We start from the raw sequence: 21080 nt of genomic DNA on the forward strand, positions 1-21080 counted from the left end.
TAATTTTTACTCTCTGCGATCATAACTAAGTAGTCACCAGCAGGTTGAGCATTGCAGCATGCAAATGATAGTAAGGATAACCAGTTCTTGATTTCACAAATTTTGGTATCCAGACAAAACCCAGAATTAGAATGCAGAATTAGTAAATTCTGATGGATTGTGTTATTATTAAATAACTTATAAAGCTTTTTCATGATCGATTAGTTTTCATATATTTTATACCAAGATACACAACTTGCAGAGGATGAAGTAGTGTTTGTGTGGCTAGTGGATGGCTAGTACAGACATTTATTTTCATGTTAACATTGTTGCCCCTTGAGATGGGCTGAAAATATGACAAATTGAAAACCCTACTCTTGAGATGTTTGTTTTTTCACTTCCCCAAAATGAAGTCCTCCCCGTTTTTTGCTCAGGCAGTGTTTTCTTGCGAAATGTTGCAGTTTCCTGAAGTATCCTGCATCTTGGGGGCATCCTGCCAAAAGAGATCTTGGCTTCCATGAGAGACATAAGAACTGGCCCCTATGCCGTGTGACACCTCTGTTTTGGGAGTTTTGTTGGCTGCCAATTTTCTTCTTGATGTGATTCAAGATGCTGGTCATTTAAGATGCCTGGTTACTTGAGAGACTGCCTGTCCTCCGTAGTATCTGCCCAGATGATCCAATCTAGCAGAGTTGGCATGCCAATAGAATATTTGTAGCCAGGGTGGATTTAATTTAAATGAAGTCGATTTAAATCATGATGTAAATCACTAATAAAAAGGCTTGATTTAAATCAACTCGATTTAAATCATATTTTTAAAAGAGCAACTTGTCATCTCTGTCCTGCAGCAGCTCCTCCTCTGACCCTCTGTTGACTCACCAACAGTCCCAATATTGCAGAATATACAGCTTCATGCTACATAACTGAGCTCCATTTCATGATGAATAAACTAAACTATTAATGTATCTTAAATAGAAAACTATCTTTAGATAGATTTTTACTCCAAAAGCATTTTATTAAAATAACTTTGATTAAAAAAAATCCAATTTAAATGAAAAAAACCCATTTTTAATTTTTTTTTAAAAAATATCATTTTTTATTGACACTGTTTGTAGCTCAATGTTGAACTGTCTGGTCCCTGATTCTCTCTGAACTTAGTTGTTCTCTTGCAGATGTTTCATTACCAAAATGGGGTAACATCATTCATGAGGTGCTGCAGTGGTCATGTGAAAAGCAGTCATAAGTCACTTTATTCAGTGCTTTGGTAACTTCAAATGGTCATTAAGTGAACTGTTGTAAGTTGAGGACTAGCTGTATTTCATCAGATAAACAAACAAAAATAGGTGCTGGATGAGGCTTTTCCCATTACGTAAACCAGAAGTAGCCATGGAGGAACAGAACTCCTTGGCCAGTTAAGAGGGATGGTCCTGCAGTGGTCTGATCTTTCTGGCTGACAGTCTTCCTCATACTCATTCTCCATGCAGCATAGACAATTTACATAGGAGCTGTTATTGCTTTTCCAATGGAGGACATCACTTTTCTGCCAGTATACTTTTATCAAATGTCCTAAAAGTCCCTGGGATTTATATTCTTCTCAAAATAACATTTGTAACCTGCAGATTAAACTGTAATGCAAAATAAATGTATTTAAAAATCACATCACACTCATGTTAGAAGCAGCATGAGTGTGGGTTGAAAGGATTAGCTGGTGACATCACTGTTCCCCGGGGACGCTCAGTTGTGGGCTTCTTTAATGTCCTCGGCAGGAGTTGGAGCGAAAGACACAAGCTTACCCCACCCCACGGGACTCGGGTCTTGAACGCGGGCTTGTTGCTTATTTACCCAGTGTCCTAACCACATGATCCACTGTTTTCCTATCAAAAAGAATAAAAAACTGTTGACATCTTGCAAGACTGTCAGATTTTCTGGCAATTTCACCAGAGCCTTAGACGAGAGTAATGTACAAAATCTCTTGTAATCTTTTGAAGAAAGGCAAAAATCTTAATGCAAAACCTTAGGAATTTTGGCATCATCATGAGAGATCTCTACTAAACAACACTGAAATTTTCAGTTAGTGTTTTGTATGTGAAGTCCATTGAGTAATATTGTGCAATGGTGTCAGGTTGAAAAGATAGTGACTCCTACCATATTTTTCAGACTATAAGATGCACCAGAGTATAAGACGTATCATGATTTTGAACAGGTAAAGATTTTGTACTCTGCAGGCCTCCCAAACCCCCCGCACACCTCATTTTTTGAAAAAAAAAAAGGCATGCAGAGCTTTGGGAGACTTGTGGAGTGCTCCTGGGGGCTGAGGGGGGGTGGACGAGCAAAAAAAGGTCCATTTTTTGCAAAAACGGGCCATTTGTTTTTTTAAAAAGGGCATGCAGAGGCTTTGGGTGGCTTGTAGAGTGTTCCTGGGGGCTGGGGGGCAAAAACAAGGAAAAAACCAGGGCATTTTTGCCCTCAGCCCCCAGAAGCACTTTGCAGGCCTCCCAAACCCTCTTTACGGCCATTTTTGCAAAGGGGGTGGGGTTTTGGTAGGCCAAAAATGCTGTATTCAGTTTCTAAGACGCATCCAGATTTTCACCTTCTTTTTTTGGGGGGGGGGGGGATGGTGCATCTTATACTCCAAAAAATACTGTGTCTTAACAAACTACTCTTTGGAAGTGACTTTACTTCCATTTTCATTTTTCCCTTTATTTTAAAAAGTGGTAGCTATTTATTCCAGCTCAGCAAAGTTTATGAAACAAAGGTATATCTGAATTATGCAGTGATACAGCAATATACGTAGTCTGCTGTTTTTGAGCTTCTTAATGAGCATATGGACACGATAGTCAAACATGTTCATTGTGACCTTGTAAATATGTCTATTCAAAATATTCTGGTGATTAATCCAAAATTTTAACCTTTATACATCACTAATCTGACACACTCAATACCTGGTCTTGTATCCCCCTCCCTTCACAATGATTGACAACTCTAATCACATACTTCTTCACAACCTGCTAGAAACTGGTAACAATAGTCCAAAGAAGTACTTTCTCTGTTTGATTCAGGACCTGTAATAAGAATCACATTCTGGAAACATTTCAAAAGACAGGATCGTATGGGCAGGACTTCTGCCTGCCAAAATCTGCAGTTCAGCTGCCATTAAAGACCCATTTAAAAGAAAAAGAAAAAGCAGCCTAAACTTGAATTGAAATATATTTCTGAAGTAAATAAGAAGTGGGCAGATAATATTTTAATCTTGAATTTGCTAGAAGGAAAGTAAACTATCCTCAGTTAAACAGACCTCTAAAATGGGTTTGTAATGTTCCTCGACCCCTCCCCCCAAATGCATTTGTTAAAAAGCAGCTTCATTCTTGATTTCAGTGGGAAAAGGGGTTTTAGAAACCATAGTGGTATAGAAAACACATATTTTTGTGTGCTGCTCAGTCAGCTGTATAAATTAGATTACTAAATAAAAGTAGTGAAAACTTCCAATGAAAACATATGCTTCAATGAGGTGTTTTAATGCTGATGAATCTACCAGTTCCCTCCAGGAAATTTATTTCAATCATTGTGGTTGGCTGGCTGCTCTTTCAAAAAAAGAAAGAAAATACCTCTTGAAATATTAATAATCAACTCTCAAGAATAGGAGAAGCGATTATTCTTGTGGAAAAAGGTGTTACAACATCACCTTGTCTGACCAGTTTTCAGCTTTAGCACTGATGTGTTTGGATAAAATATTACGGTGGAATCAAGCCAGATGCTGCCTCAACCAATGGATGAATGATGAACCCACTTTTCTTAAATCTTGTAACACAAATGCAACTGTGGAATCTTTTTTCTTATAATGAACAATTCTGAGGGCTAGTGGACTTTCAATAAACAATCCTGATCTGGAAAGTGCTACAGGTTCAAATATGTTTGTTTCCAGCCTCTGCCATCTCATTATTTTCATCAGCCTTAATTGTGGTTTTGTTGGTACCTTGAACAATGGTGAAAAATTTCAAGCCTCATTTTTTTTAAAATGAAAATCTGTGGGATTATTTTTAAGCTAAAAGTGCACATGGGTACATGTCCAACCAGTTCAAGCATTTTCAAAGTGGATAGGTTAGCAAAAGCTATGCGACACTTCATATGGATCATTTAGTTCTAACAGTTGCAGGGCATTACCCTACTCTGCAAGTGTAGTAATAAGCAACCCATATTTTTCAAACAGAAGAGAGTTGTTTTATATTACATAGCGCCTTGTGCATTTTTAAATGTATCAGCTGTTGTCTACCATTTTTATGGTGGCCAAGTATATTCGTGTGCCAGGATCTGAAACTGAGTATATTTATAACAAAAGTTCATTAAAAAAAAAAATATTAACTTGCTTTCCAATGAACCTTTTGTCATGAGGAAAAGAAGGAATTGAAGCTGTCATTCAACATGTAAAATAATATACTTGGTAATATAATACACATCAACATACATTAGTGAAAGGTAAATCAGTAGCTCAGATTTCAAATGCTCAAAATATCCTAGATAGCTTTTGGCTAACTATGATGAGCATTGTTCATTTTACATAGCAAATCATCTTGTATGCTATAAACTGCCAAGAGTTATTCTGACAGTGAGGTGGATGATACCTTAATTTGGGGGAAAATCCCCCTCCCCAATCCTCACTGGTATCTTAGCATCCAAGGGTTCCGCCATAAACCAGTGTCTTATGAACAGTCCATGGACTTATCCAGAGAGCTCCCACATGCTATTTTTCATAATTTCTTCTTCAGGAACTATTATACCTCATATTGGTTGCATAGTATTAGCTTTCATCCCATCCATTGGCATTTCTGGGAGGGCCAAGCAGGGGTGAGAGTGGGGGAAAGTGACATTGCATGTATCATTTAATGCACGGGCAATACAAATTATGCACTTAGGTTATTTTACATAGTGCAAGTAATAATTCAGGTTGCTGGCACATTGAACTTATGACTGGCACATTTTCATGGTATGACTTGTACCACATACCTGTGATCCCATTCACTATTGTTTGGGGTATTTTAAGTTGGTTAACAAGTAGCGCATTACGGGAAAAATGTTTCAAAATGTTCCAGGAAAGGACAGGGCTGGTCCTAGACAGTGTGTGCTGTCCTACAAGATTATTTATGACAATTCTATGTATGGCAAGCTAACTATATTTTACATCAGTATCCACACCACAACATACTGCATTGTCTTTGGAATAGTTGGAATATCTTTTAAAGTTTCCATTTTCTTATTTCTGAAAAAAATTAAATTCAGTTATCTGCCTAGTCTATAAGAAATATAGACTAGAAAAGATATAGGCTTTTTTGGTTAGTCACTATGTTGGCCTCAAAGTCTTTCAAGCAATTGTAGAAATCTGGATATGGAGGGTGGTGTCTCTGAGAAAGAGAGAAGGAGAGAGAGGGGTGGGGAAGAAAGGAAGAGAAGGGAAAGGAAAGGAAATTCTCAAGCATCCTGACACTTCTATTACTTTGTAAATGCTCAGGTTTCGTGGCGAGACAGTCTTGCCTTGCCTCTGGCAAATATTTCCATTTATTCTTAATAGTCAAAATTGCAACTGGATTAAATTATGGTTTACACCAAACAAAACTTTAATATGAAAAACAATATTTAGCTTATAATTGTATCAATAAATTATGTTTGTGGAGAAGAGCAACCAGGATGATTAAAGGCTTGGAGACTAAAACATGAAGAACGGTTGCAGGAACTGGGTATGGCTGGTCTAGACAAAAGAAGGACTGGGAGTGACATGATAGCAGTATTCCAGTATTTGAGGGACTGCCACAAAGAAGAGGGAGCCAACTTGTTTTCCAAAGCACCAGAAGGCAAGACAAGAAACAATGGATGGAAACTAATCAAGGAGAGAAGCAACCTGGAATTAAGGAGAAACTTCCTAACAATGAGGACAATAAAGAGTGGAACAGCTTTCCTTCAGCAGTTGTGAGCGCTTCATCACTGGAGGTTTTAAAGAAGATACTGGACAGTCACTTGCCTCAAATTGTATAGGGTGTCTTCCTTGAGGAGGTTGGATTGGAAGACCTTCCAGGTCTCTTCTGATTGACTGATATATAGGATTTGTGAAAATGGACTTGGTAGATACACACACACACACACACACACACACACACACACACACAGTTGCTTCTGCAGGCTTGAGAGGAACAATAGCACCAAAAGTATCTATACATGCATAAAATATAATAAAGACATTTTTGTATTATATAAATAAAGTTTATTTGGTCATTAAGTGGATGAAGATGGAGGGTTCCTACACATTTTTGCAATGAAGTGCTTTATACAACCCTGGATATAAGACAAACCGTGGAGAATGGGCTCAATTTCAGACACTCAGTCTGTTTCTTAAAAAGAGACAACCCCCCACCCACCCAACCACACCCATGCCTCCCAAACCCTAAATGTAGACCATTGGGTCTCTTCTAATTACTGCCAGATGTTCTACTCCAAAGTCTCTGACCAAGTTCCTGCTGTTACCCCTAGACTAGGTTCCCATAATTCCCACTGTGCATTTGAAATGCATTTTTCTCTTACAGCTCAGAAAGCCACCAGCAGCTGCAATGTGGTTTGTCTGCTTTTGTTTTCAAATGTTTAAACATTTGGGTGAGACGGGGGCATGGAAGGTCAAAGGACCAGATGGCTAATGCCGTCTGTTCTTGTGTAAGCAGGTACAGCGAATACTTGGACCAGCCCTTTGTTCAGTAGAAGTATAAGAACTGCTCCACATACACTTCGCAGTTACTTGTTGAAGCTGTACGAATTAAAGGGCTAGGGTCAAATTTGTGCAGGCAGGCAAGTGGTGATCAAATTTCCTTTTATGGACACTTTCATTTTTTTAAAGTTCCTCTTTTTCTGTCAAGTGTAAACTTCTGCTGCAGTTTTGTTTGGTAGATTGTTTTCGTGATCTTAAATCAGTATAGCCGAAACTTTAGATGCTTAATTTTAGTTTGCTGGCATCCTGTCTTACTTAACCCAATTAACCAATGCTAATATGCAGAACAATGTTCAGTGCTGAATTCTGAGAGATGGCAATACATGCATAAATGTTTATGGAGTGATGGATTAGGGGTTTAAATAATCCTGCACCACAATGTGAACAAGAATAAGATGGAAGGGGGAAAAAATCACTAGTGTTTTTTTTTAAATGAGTCTTGATTCTAATTGGGACCTGACTTGGAATAAAGGTTTAATGTCCCCCTTTCCCTGTGATCAGAATGACTTATTTTCTTCCCTCTATTCCTTAACAGTTATTTGTTTGACAATGTTTACTTAACATCAGGCAAAACGGCATGTATCATATCAGATTTGGAACAAAGATAGCGTTTTGTGATATATACTTCACATGGCTGTCATTTTAATCATAGCTTTGGTGTGGGGTTCACTTTGCTATCTTGTTTCTCTAGCCAAACTCCTTTTCAAGAGAAATAAAAGACTTTCAAAGTGGTCAAATGCAATTGAGAAGAAGTGAGGAGTGGGTCAGTTTGCTCTCCTCCCTGCTTGATTCACTTTTTGATGCAAATCTCATCCTTGCTTTATAAATTAATCAGGCAATCATTTTTAAGTGGGCTGTGCCTTTGCGCTATTTAAAAGTAAAATGGAAAACAAATGTTGTTCCAGGAGTCTTTTTTTGCTTAGACCCCCCACCCCTCCATTCAAAAAAAGTAAAACCAAGAAGAGATTTGAGCAAATTATTTAGTTTGCATGCCAGGAAATGGCCTGAAAAAAATTAGGATGATCAAGCTAAAATAATTTTGTAATATTTCATTGTGAAGATGTTTTGTTTTGATCTGTAGCATTGTATGCACGTAACACCCAATCAGGACAGATCAAAAGAAAATTGGTGCAAACTGGAATTTATTCACAAAGCAGGAATCCAACTCATTCAAAGCTCGGATAAGCTCTTTATGGAGGGATATTTAATTCAAAGAAGCTTATGCTCAAAAGCACAGCTCCTGTAAAAGATTTTCTGACTGAGCTTATTGTAGCTGAAAAGGTGTAGAGTTTTACTTTATTGTCAATAAATCCCATTTTGCACTTATCACTCTTTCTCTTTTTCTCCCTCCTATTAAATTTTTCCATTTAAAAGGCCCTTGGCCTTAGGCTGATCCTGTGTCAGCTAATGTGGCAATCAATTAATGTTCTGGCATCAGAATGCTTGGAATGTAGGTAATGCTACTCTCTGCTCCCAGCTATTCACTAGCCTTAATAGTTACATTTAGGATTTCTCCTTAGGGTACTCTACTTTAGAATGCATGCCACACATTCCAGTCCTCTGGCCATAATTTTATGACCAGAACAGGAAAACTGTGATTGCCCTCATGATATAATTTCCGAATTAAGGTGAAAGGTCAGCATTCGAGAAATGTTCCTTCCCTTCCAAAGCTATTCACAGCAAACCAAAGAAAGAGCCTATTGGATTGTGTCTTACTGATCTTCTCCTGCCCTGTGACAGCTCAGTACCTCAAATCTCTTGATTGCTGTGTTTTTGTTGTTGCAAAATATGCCTTTATCTTATAGCATAGATATACTAAAAGTGTTGATTTTTTTTTCCTTCCCTGGTGGGGGCTCAAAATATGGACAAGGAGATGGGATGGCAGTCCCCTTAAGCAAGGAAACTGCCTCTGTTGATGACCGTCAAGGAGCCATTTGTCTCCAAAGAGGAAAAATAAAACTGTTTGTGGTTGGAAATGATGCTGCAAAACTGACCTCGTTGCTGCTTAAGAAGACCAGATATAAAATAGAACTACAGTAGCTTTTCATGTTAGCTGGCTTTATCAAGTCTGATGTTACATGTTCCTCTTTTTTTTCCTGTTGAGGCGTATATTTGTATGATTAATTTCCCCATCTGCTTGCAATTTGGAAGGTGCTTAAATCTAATGAGCAAAACTTTTTACACACAGTTGTCCTCACAATTTTGCTATGAATTTTTACAATTGTGATACTCTTTGTGCATATCGGCCCCATACACACATTTTTGTTTCTTTTTTTTTGAAATTTTTTTACTATTATTATTTTCCTTCTACAACACCTTACAGTCATTATATCAACATTATTATGTCATCATACCTGTACATGTAAATATTATTTCGCTTCTATGTTTATAAACCTTTATACACAGTTCTCTCTCTCTATATAAACAAAATAATATCCCCTCGGATGAATTAGTGATACAAAAATTTTTGGATTGTGCAGAGATGGACGAATTAACACTAAAATTAAAAGACAAAGAAGAGTCGGAATATTATGAAATTTGGAACAATTGGTACAAATGGCTGCAAAACAAGAATAAAATTAATTTTGTTCCTTTTTTAATAGCAATCTGTATTGCAAAATAAATAAAAGTATAGACATCTGCATGCAGTTGCCTTCCTGTATGCGCATAAGGCAGGGAGTCTGGATTAGCACAGTTCTTTTTTTATTTTGACAATAAAATAACAGCAGGTATTATTTGTCTTAGCTTTTTGTTAAAACAATCCTATTAATCTTTGGACAACCCTACTAGTTCACCTTTGTTTCTGCTAAGACAAATTTTGCATTGATTCCATTTCATCGCAGTGACAACCAGAGAAGAGGCCTGGACTTTTCAGATAGGAATTCAGAGGTCTTCTCCTTAAATGGACTACAGACTTAAGCTTCCTGCCTTTGTATCAGGGTACAAAAGCTTTATAAAAATTGGCTAATAAGCAGGCATTTAACAATGAGATATTTCTTGGGTTCCTATGCTATGAAGTTACTTTAAAGGGGATAATGACAGGCAACTAGGATCACTTTTTCAGCATTTCTCTTGTAGCACCTGTGAAATTTTGTTTGTTTTGTGAGGATGATTCTATAAACGTGTCTGGCATCTTGCTTGACAATTGAAGTTTCTCCAAGCAAGTCAGATAGGAGTGCTTCCTATTGTATTGGCCAACAGGTCATATTCAGGAAGATCTGGCAATGCTTGATCTGCATGGAGGGGTTTTTCTCCATGGAGGATAAGACAGAAAGTGATAGCTTCTTATCTCCTCCTTGGCATGGATGATTGACTTTAACTTGGATTGGGGTTGGAGGCTGGGGACAGCCTCTCCCAATATCATGCCGCTTCTCCAAACAGATGATAAAGAGGGCCATCCCATATGGCTTTCACGCTGCAGCAATTCCAAAAGCCTCTAGTTTTGCTGCCACAGCTGGGCTTAAGGAAACTTGTCTAGCATCTGTTGCCTTTTTTCCTGGTGATGTGCTGGTTTTGCTTTTTACTAGATACACAATGTGCATTTTTTCTTCTTTTCACTTTATTATTCCTACTTTTAGTCCAGGTGGTGTGTGTGTGTGTATGTGTGTGTGTTTGTGAGAGAGAGCATTTAATAAAAAAGGAAAGATTGGAAAAGTTAGCACTTGTCAGATAATCAGTAGAAGAAAGTGGCAAGGCAGAAAACAAAGGTGTAAAATAGAAAAGGAGAAAAATATTTATTTAGTCTAAACGGAATATAAAAGAACACATTTACTGATAGACATAAAAATTCAGACACTCGCAGAGCCTACCTTATAATTTCTCAATCTCAAGTCATGATTTTCAAAGACTAGAAAAAAGGCCTCGGGACATTTAGATAACCTGGAGAAAACTCTTGTGCAGAGCCTTTGGATGAACATATCCATGTGCAGTACTGACACTAAAGGTATTTGCACAGAGTTGGGAGATTTGACTGAAGACTCATTAGGGTTTCCAACAGGGTGGTTTAAACAGACTTGGAGGTTGCTAAAGGACTGTAGTTGCTGAAGAGTCTTTGATAGCACTTTTCTCAGATGCTCTAAATATCCTGCATGATCTCTGCAATTTTTTATTCAGGCTTAGATTTAAGTCCCTTCTAGAGCACTAGAATTAAAAGCAGGCAACCTCCATCACATTATGCATGGATCTGGATTTTGTGCCAAAAGGCATAGCTTTATGTTGGTGTATTAGTGGATCTCTATATGCAAATCATGCGGAAAAGTCAGGAAAAAAAGGTGAGCCATGGCACTGGAAAGATGAGAAAAGCACACGGAGCTTTTCTCTGTATAAAATAGGGGTCAACAGAATTATTTTGAAGACCAAGCAATATTGAAGCTGAATAAAATTCACAAACATGCTGGTGCCAAGCAAAAAAAAAAAAACAGAACAACTAGCACTTTGCCTCAAAGGTGGTTATAGGATTCAAAACAAAGAGTACAAAAGATAGTGTGGCTTTGAAGCTGTGACCAGACAAAAGAAATTGCCATTTAATTTCAAGATATGAAGAGAAACATCAAGGATGTTAACAGAGGTACCAAGAACTCTGTACCAAGTAGAGCTAAAATAGACAATCCCACAGATACTAGAAGTGCTCACATGATTTGTGCTAGAAGAAGTGTATGTCAGGGCTGTCAAACTCCCAGTCTGTGGGCCAGGTAGGTCATGCACTGGCCACACCCACGCCCAGTTTAGAGAAAGGGAAAAAAGTCCCAATAAGTCACATGACATCATCATGATGACTTGAGTTTGACACCTCTGGTGTATGCTATAGTTCCACCAATGCTTTAAATTAACCAATGTTCAGGTAACCAGGTAATGATTTGGAAATCAAGTATTGTAGATATTGGCAAGAGTTTGGGAACAGTTTTCTTTAATTTAACCAGCATATATAAATTGCACAAGTCATACTCATAGAATCATAGAGTTGTAATTGACCTAAGAGGTTTTCAAGACTAAACCCCCTGCACATTGCAGGATTCATTGTATCATTTCTGATTGATGACTATCCATCCTCTCTTTGAAAGTCTCCAATGAAGGGGAAGAAGCGTCTTCATATAATAGCCTATTTCACTGATTGACAGCTCTTAAGTCTTTCCTAAAGTCTCATTAGGATACAGATGACAGAAGAATGTCATCTTCTGTATTCTGCTAGGCATTATAGTTCTTTTGACTTCTGACTTGGCCAATTCTTGTGGAATATAATTAATTTTTGAACCAAAGTGTCCATAGCCAAATGAAGCCACATGAATAGAGAGCATATGCTGTTCAGCTAAGGCAGGGGTGTCCAAACTTGGCAACTTTAAGACTTGTGGACTTCAACTCCCAGAATTCCCCAGCCAGCAGAGCTGGCTGGGGAATTCTAGGAGTTGAAGTCCACAAGTCTTAAAGTTGCCAAGTTTGAACACCCCTGAGCTAAGGTATAACCATCTTGTTTTGTCTAGCTTTCCTTCCACATTAAAAATAGCTTTTCAAAATCATTGAAAGCACATTCCTGTGGTAAATTAACTAGCAGAACCCATATCTCTACCTTTTGCATCCTGAAGTGGAGGAGAAGATGGAGATAGGAAAAAAAATGGACCGATCAAAATCTCATTCCATCCCAATCTTCCTCCTCCTCTGAAATAGGCCAACACTATGCTCCAATCTATCATGTTCAGAAACCACAGGAATGTCATTCTACTCTTAGTGCTTCCCTTCTCACTTCCTTATCTGAACTATGCGGGTTTACTTTAATGCAGTTTACTGCCATTTGTGAAAGGGAAATATAAATCTTGGATTGGCATTAGTATAGTTGTTCTATAGACTTTAAAAAATGCAGCCCAGGATGCCTTTGCAAGATTAGAAGGTTCATGCAGTCCTACTCTTTTTCTTTTTCTTTTTAAAGTACTTTGTTTGAAAGAGGATTAACTTTAAATTTAGAAACTCAGAACAGATTTGAGCATGCAGAAGAAATTGTTAGAGGACTTACTTTTTGGCCTAATTCTGCTTCTAATTTCATTCTCTCAGAGACTTCAACAAATTCATGACTGGAGTTTATGAGATGCAGAGTTCAGCAGTGTTTCAGGTTATAAAGAATTTATGATGTATACTTCCTGGGTCTTTTCAATTTATAATTCTTAATCTCGTTCATCTCCTTAGCAGAACTATGAGGCAGGTCCATATGTTTCTAGTTTTCAGATTCAGAATGGAATCAGTAGTGTTAATTAGCCCAAGGCCATCCTATAAATGTAGTAGAGAGTAAAGTAAGGAATGTATCCTTTTGTTTAGGGCTTCAGTGTCCTTAATGGCATGCAAAACATAAGGAAAGAAAAAATTCTGAGCCAGGACAGATACTATTGGGGAGCTCTCTGCATATAGAAGGACCTAGGAGATATATTACTTTTATTTAAATGCCACTCAGGTAACAAGACTGGAAGAGGATTCTTTGCTCAAGATCTTGGGAAGCTGTAAAAATATTAAAAGGTGATTACATAAATTAAGAAAAAGCAGACTTATCAACAGTCAATTACCAACAATGACTGCTCATCAAGAGTGGCTCATGGCATGTTCTAGTTATTATGTGCTACCTGTGGCCTCTCCATGGTCATCTCCCTACAACATATTTTTAATGCATGTTGCTAAAAGTTGCTGCAATATATGTTGCTAAACATGCAGCTGCTGGAGGAATGTAACCAAAATGCACATCAGCAGTGAGACACAAAACTATACATGTGATCTTGTGTTCTTTTACTCTTTAGTAAAAGTGTGGGAGAGGATAGTTGAAGTCTTCTATGGAATGCAGGAAGTTGAAGTATTATGTCTTAAGTAGGAAAACTATTCTAGTCCACAGTTGGAGAATACAGCGTTCAAAATCCTGTTCCACATGACACAGATTGAAGGGAATTTATTTATTTATTTCTTGGCTAGTAAATGACCAAATCACAGGCCTGAAAGACTTCAACAGAGCCATTTTTAGGTTAAATTCCTAATATGAGTCAGTGCATGGTCATTTTAGATGATCTATTTTCATAATGGATCTCAGCTCAGAGGATGACTGAAAAATATAAGAATCCATTGTACTGTATATGTTACTTTGTGGTTAAGTACACATAATCATTTGTTTCTATTTCTGAATTTTTGTAATTATTATCCAGATGTTTCATAGTATCCAAGCTCAATGGAATTAGTTCTTCAAGCACATCAGACTTAAAGTGCCTTAAGGAAATTGAAACTCACTGAAAAATCAAGGAAACCTGAACCACTGAAAACCTCACAATATCATATCTCCTCCAGCTGGTATTCACATTTGGTTTTTTATGATTCATGAACTGCTGATAATGCCAATTGAAAACTAAGCAGAAATGAATACATGAGATTCAGATGACCTGAAAACTGAAATATGAGCTCTGTCCAATAAGTTAACTTCAGTTTAAAAATCATACACTTCAAGTTCTGAGTGAGTTTTTAGGAATTACTAGTAGGGGAGTTGTATTTGCATCAGTAATAATCATACCATTCCATGCTCTGGAAGGATGTATCAATTGCCCACGCTCTGAGACTTAACTTTATTCCACTAGATTTATTCACGATGTGATTATTATCTTTCATATCCTTTTATTATTGTCAGCTCCTATAAAACACATGCAATCAGAATCACTTTACTTTTACAGTTCATATCATTGTTGGATTCTCACAAGGCAACTGGACTTTTTTCCTTCAGGAAGTCTTAAGAATCTCTATAGACGTTGCTTGATTCCCTATATGTTTTGACTGAAATTTTAATATTTCCCATATAGAGAAGGTAACATTTCAAACACGTGTTTTCAGAATAAATATCTCTGAGCATATGGAGTTTCAGAAGAAAAAAATTTAAAAGCATACTCATATTTTTATACTGTTGTTTAATGCTGTTGGAACTCCTTCCCACTGACTGCTTGTCCTGTGCCAGATTCTGAGCTCAGATATGCCATTGTTTTAACTAGAGATACATACTACCCAGCTATATTCCATGATGGTTTGATAATAACAAAATTAAGAATAGTGCATGAATGCTATTTTCAGTTCCATGCAATGGAAGTGAATGTCGGACTTTGAGGAAGCAGGATAAAATTAATATTGACATTTTTGAAATGCGGTGTTGGGGAAAGCACCTGAGAATACCATGACAGCCAAAGAAACAAACAATGGATCATCAAACAAATCAAACTAATGTTTTCACTTGAGACAAAATGACTAAGTTGAAATTACCGTATCTTATTTGGTGCACATTATGAGAAGATCTGACTGTTTAGAGAATGCCGTTATGCTGGGAAAGATGGAAGGAAAGTGGAAAAGGAGAAGACCAGAATCAGTTCCATTAATGATGGGTGCACCATTGGAAGAAGGACTAAGTTAGGGATAGATGATCATGGACAAAATCTCTTTGTGTGGTTGCTAAGAGTTGATACTGACTTACTGGCACCTAATACTTGTTACAAGCTTCTCTGGGATCTCTTATACCTCAGCTCTTGAAAATCTGCTTTCTATTGGTCTAGTTGGCTAGATCAGGCCAGATTATTCTGTTTAATCATCATTTCACTCCTTGGCAACCTTACACCATTAGACAGGCAATAATATAGTATCTGTGTGTCACAAGTGGATGTGTAGCAAATCATCTTCTGATTTAATCTGATCTATCTCCCTTTTCTTCCACTCTCATTCAGCCTGCTTTGTCAGACTATTAGTGCCCCAAATAAGTAGAGATGTATCAAATATTAGACTATATTTAGCTTGGTTATAATACTATTTGGTCTGTTACCCATTTTACTATTCCAGGCCCTCTCATTCCTGGCTAGTCCATGATTTATTATATCACTGTAACCACATGTTAATTTGTAATAATATTTTTATTCCTCCAAGAGACTTATTAAGCACAACATTTTAGAAGAGCATTATAATAATAGGCTAGAATGAAACCAGTTCAAAATGTCTTTTTTTTCAGCTCAGTTGACCACAACACACATGCACACTACTTACATAAATATGTATAAGTACACTTTTCACTGTGCAAGCACATTGAAAATAGAATGGGGAACTACCCATAGTAATATTTGAAACTGAGAAATGAGATGAGAAATAAACCTTATTTGGATTGGAAGAGAGAGTTATACCATGCTGTGAATGGCAAAGGGCAACAAAATGCCATTCAGAAGACCATGTTACTCCTGCTTTCCATAATCCTTCAATATTTTTTTTTAAAATACATGTTTCCCCAAGCGTTTCTCTTCTATGTCCTATGTGTGCTTGTCAACTATTTTATATGGGTGGCATTCAATACCTAGTGCTTAAAATAACAAAGACTGAGCCAATATCCACTAGAACAGAACAGAACAGAACATGGTTTCTATTCCATTGGTTGCAGTTGGATACCCGATTTTCAAATTAACTCATTTCAAAACAAGCAAGAAACTCTGGCTGGGTTTCTTAGCCTTAAGAGGAGTGTGTTCTTTTCTTTTGTTGATGTAAGCAAAATCCATGGTTTCAATCATAGCCTAGAACAGTGGTCGGCAAGCCGCGGCTCGCGAGCCAAATGCGGCTCTTTAAACATTTTAATCTGGCTCTTCTGTGTGCCGGGCGCCCACTTCCCTCCCTCCTCTCGGGCTTCGGAGGGAAGCTTCTGCAAAACCCCGGCGAGACAAGTCTCCCAGGCTGTAATTTGCCGAGCTGTACGCGCGCGCCTGTTTTCCACGGTGTGGAGCAGCAGCGAGATTCTGGGCGGCGAGCGATGATTCCGGGGGCCATCAGTGGGGGGGCAGGGTCCCCCCTTGCGTTCCTCATCTTCCCGGATGGCCCCCGGAATCATCGCTCGCCGCCCAGAATTTCGCCGCTGCTCCACGGCGTGGAAAACAGGCGCGTGCGCACAGCTCGGCAAATTAAAGCCTGGGAGACTTCTTGTCATTTGCCAGGGCTTTTGAAGAAGCTTCCCTCCAAAGCGTTCCGAGGGAGGGCTGTAAACTTCCCTCCGAAGTCTTGGGAAGTTCTGAGGAGCCCCCCAAGCCAAAACGCCGCTGCCAGGTAGTTAAAAGTACCTCTCTGATTCGTCTCTGTCAGTCTCTCTCTGATTCCCTCTCTCACTCCCTCTCTCTGTCTGTCTGTCTCATTCACACACACCGTGGTCACCTTGTTGAGTGTTCCAATCACATTTCAAATGTGATTGGAACACTCAACAAGGTGACCACAGTGTGTGTGTGTGTGTGCGTGTGTGTGTGTGTGTGTGTGTGTGAATGAGACAGACAGACAGAGAGAGTGAGGGAGGGAGGGAATCAGAGAGAGACTGACAGACACACACACACACACACACAGAGGGGGAGGGAGGGAGAGAAAGATAGACAGACAGAGAGAGAGACACACACAGAGTGAGTGATTAAGTGAATGAGTGAGAGACAGACACACCCACATACACAGAGTGACAGAGAGAGAGGGAGGGGAGAGAGACAGAGGGAGAGACAGAGACAGACACACACACACACAGAGTGAGTGAGACACACACACACACACACACACACAGAGTGACAGAGATGGGGGAAGGAGGAGAGAGAGACAGAGATACAGAGAGAGAGAGACAGACAGATAGACACCCAGAGAAAATGACAGAGGGAGACAGAGAGGGAGGGAGGGAGAGAGAGACAAAGAGCCAGAGAGAGAGAGAGAAAGAAAAAGAAAAAAAGAAAGAAAGTGGGAGAGGGAGATGAAATTAAAAGCAACAACATACAAACCTGACTTACTCAACTATCCAAGGAAATGCAAGGCCAATGTTCACATTAGTGGTTGTGACTTTGTCAGTCATTGTCAGGATGTAATTTTCTCTACATTGTAAGGCAAATTTTACGGAATTTAACGTTATCGATAAATAATATCGTTCTAAAGTTTTTATTTTATTAGTTGTGTTATTTGTATCCTCCCGACCTATGTGGATACTTGCATGCGGAATATTCTCAATAAAAACTTATTGAAACTAAAAACAGTGTACCATCCTATGTATTTTCGGTTTTAAAAATGCGGCTCTCCAAATAAATTTCAATCGTGGTTTTGGCGAGATTTGGCTCAGTTGAAAAAAAAGGTTGCCCACCACTGGCCTAGAAGAAAATCTGGCATTAAAAATTTAGCTATAATGGGATATCATGCATAAGTGAATCCTTGAATGCAAAAGAAAGCTGTGGATTATGTTGGTTTCCAGCATATACAAGAACTCAGCATGAATGGCAAACCTCCAGAAATAGACTAGTTACAGATTTGAAGACAGGAGTACTTTCCTCCATGACAGATCCACTTCTTCCCAGAGATCCTATGAAAATGAATTAGGAACGGCTGCTGTTAGTTTATTGGCTTCCTGACAGACTCTAGCCTGCTCGCCTTCTAAAGTACCTCCTAAACTCTTCTATCAAGGAATTACCCTTCTTACTCATCTCTTAAGAAAAAATAATAAGGAAAAGTGTTTGGGATTCATTTATTCTAAGTGCAAAGAGCAAGAATATAACAAAATATTGTGAAACTTCATCACTGGAGCATTGTAAGAAGAGGCAACCATTTGTCTGAAATGGTATAGGGCCTCCTGCTTCAGCAGAGGGTTGAATTAGAAGACCTCCAAGGTCCCTTCCAGCCCTCTTATTCTTGTTATTCTTAAAGCAATGGGTTAACAATTTACACTGTTTTGTATGTGAGGAAGATTGTTTTAAAATTGGTTATTTTAATGAGGGGGAATGCAAAGCAAGCGAACTAAACAGATGGACCAGAACCATGAGTAAAAATGTTGGCTGTGAATGATGGAAGCTCTAGTCCCAGTACATCTGGAAGTGATTCCATTTAAGGAAAAGTGGCTTAAATGTCTCGCCAACTGTAAAAAAGTTTGATTTTCGAGTATTAATGATTTTAGTCTTTTTTTTTTTTAAATGATTTTTGTAACAGGGGAGGACCACTTCTATTTGACTGCCTGTGTCTATATTCTTTTAATTGGTTTTTGCTCTGAAAAAAATAACACGTAAAGATAATGGTTGTGTGTGCTTTTGGCTGTCATAGGTTATGGATTTGGGTTGTCGGAGCTGTTGCGTACTGTGTCCCAAGAGCTCTGCTGCATTAAATCAAACTCCAGTCTTCCCAGCATTCTCTTTGTCTGGCTTGGCAACTTGTTGCAGGCTAGTGGCTAAATCTGAAAGTAACAAATACAGGTAGTCTTCGACTTACGACCATAATTGAGCCCAAAATTTATGTTGCTAAGTGAGACATTTTAAAGCGGGTTTTGCCCTATTTTACGACCTTTCTTGCCACAATTGTTAGGTGACTCATTGGAGTTGTTAAATTAATAGCATGGTTGTTAAATGAATCTGGCTTCCCCATTGACTTTGCTCATTGGAAGATTGCAAAAGCGGATGTGGCCATGGGGATGCGGCAATAGTCATAAGTGGGAAAAACAGTCGTAAGTCACAAGTGCCATTGTAACTTTGAAGGGTCACTAAATGAACTGTTGTAAGTCAAGAATTCCCTGTAGTTATTAATTCCCATATCCTTCATATTTTTGGAACAAAAGGACATTCAGGATCATTTCTTGTGACTAATCCCACCTATCCTTTGCATGCATCCCAGGTAGGACTTGTATAGTCTCTATGGAGGTTCATGGGGTAGAGGCTCTGCCTAGACTAGAACTATTTTGGCATAAGGATAGCTAGCTAGCATGATTGATTCAAAATACTATTGTTGTTCTGGGCAGCCTTTATTGTTTGTTTTGGATGTTAACTGGTTTTAGTAGATGATGGATTTTATGGCTTGGGTTTGTGGGATGAATTTGATTTATGTTTTATCAAATTGTATTGTTGTAAATTGCTTAGTGCAAATCCAACGATAGGTACCCTTCCTTTGCACCCCCCCCCCAGGAGACAGGTATCCACAGTTTTGCTGGTATGATAGTTAATTTCTCAACTAGAAGTTAACATCAGAGTGGGAAATCATGACAATGCTCAGCATCTTCATCAAATTCTAATTCTCACAAATTTTGTAAGAGGACATCAAGGTGCAAAAGTATCATAAAATACTTAATGATGCTGTAAAAACTGTCCAGTCAGTAGCTTAATTTATTAGCTTAAACGTATTAGTAGATGGTGAGGTATAATAAGAGCAGGCACTTAAATATTATCTCTAGGTGATCTTGGAGATGTAAATGAAACAAAGTGACAACACTGGTAAAGTGTCAGCTTTATTGTTATGCCATTCATTTTGCTAAAGATTCCTTAGCTCTATGCATACTCCTCAACATGGCAAAAAAAAAAAAAACACGTTTTCCCTATGGTGATTCTTTCAGGAGTGGCCCATGCCATACTGCTGATGCCTTGTAACACACTCATCCTTTCATTAAAGTGAAGTACCATTCCTGGAAAGTTAGTTGTGATCAATGTAATTGCAGTGATTTCAGGAATGTAGAACCTTATCATCAGTTCTATCCTGGAGGTAGCTTTGAACTGCAAAGTATAGGGACCCTATCTCACACTATGCAAGCTGTGAGATAAGCATAAGTCAGAGACAGATGTTGTGCCTTACTTGACATAGGCAGACAGTCAGTGTATGTGATTCATTCTGAGTTTGAAATGTAATTTTTTCTTTTCCCTTGTGCTTAGTTCTTAGGAATCTATTACACTCCTGTTTTACTGTTAATGAGAAGCTACAGTAAGCAAATGTAAACACATTCTGCCAATCAGAACACATCTGACCCTAGAATTTGTGAAGCTGCCACAGTTCTATAATAAGCAATTGTCCAATAAAACATTTACAGAAATGGACAGTATTTTTTATTTGAGAAGAAATGTCTCAATAGTATATTGTGGAAGGATTATGTGAGATTGTATGTTCTTAGTGAACTTACAAAATTTATCCTGTTAGTAACATACGTTTTAGATAACACACTCCTACAGATATGAATTAAGTACTTTTTAACCCAGTGTTTGCTGCCAAAGGGAAAAGAAGATGATCATTTCTCAGCTCATTCTAGGCTACAGATTAACAGAGTTGGAAGGGACCTTATAGGTCAACTAGTCCAACCCCATTGCCCCCCCGCTCAAGCAGGAGACCCTACACCATTGCTGACAAATGGTAGTCCAATCTCTTCTTGAAAGTCTCAAGTGATGAAGCTCCCACAACTTCCGAAGGCAAGCTGTTCCATTGGTTGATTATTCTCACTGTCAGAAAGTTCCTCCTTAAATGTGTCCTATAGCACAAAGGGCTTATGAAGTAATAAATCCATACTATCATCCTGTTTCAAATCTCTGCTCCAATATTCCAGTTTGATATAATCTTATATGAATTCCTGAGAATAGAG

The 21080-nt window shown here is 38.3% G+C and overlaps 1 protein-coding gene across 2 annotated transcripts in view; it reads left to right on the plus strand.

The window, feature by feature from the left end:
• The window catches only part of BASP1 (brain abundant membrane attached signal protein 1), a 76891-nt gene that overhangs the window by 27957 nt on the left and 27854 nt on the right, over positions 1-21080 (plus strand). The gene's annotated exons all lie outside the window — the stretch shown is intronic.

This window comes from Natrix helvetica (assembly GCF_964273705.1).
Source record: "Natrix helvetica genome assembly, chromosome: 4".
NCBI classification, from domain to species: domain Eukaryota; kingdom Metazoa; phylum Chordata; class Lepidosauria; order Squamata; family Natricidae; genus Natrix; species Natrix helvetica.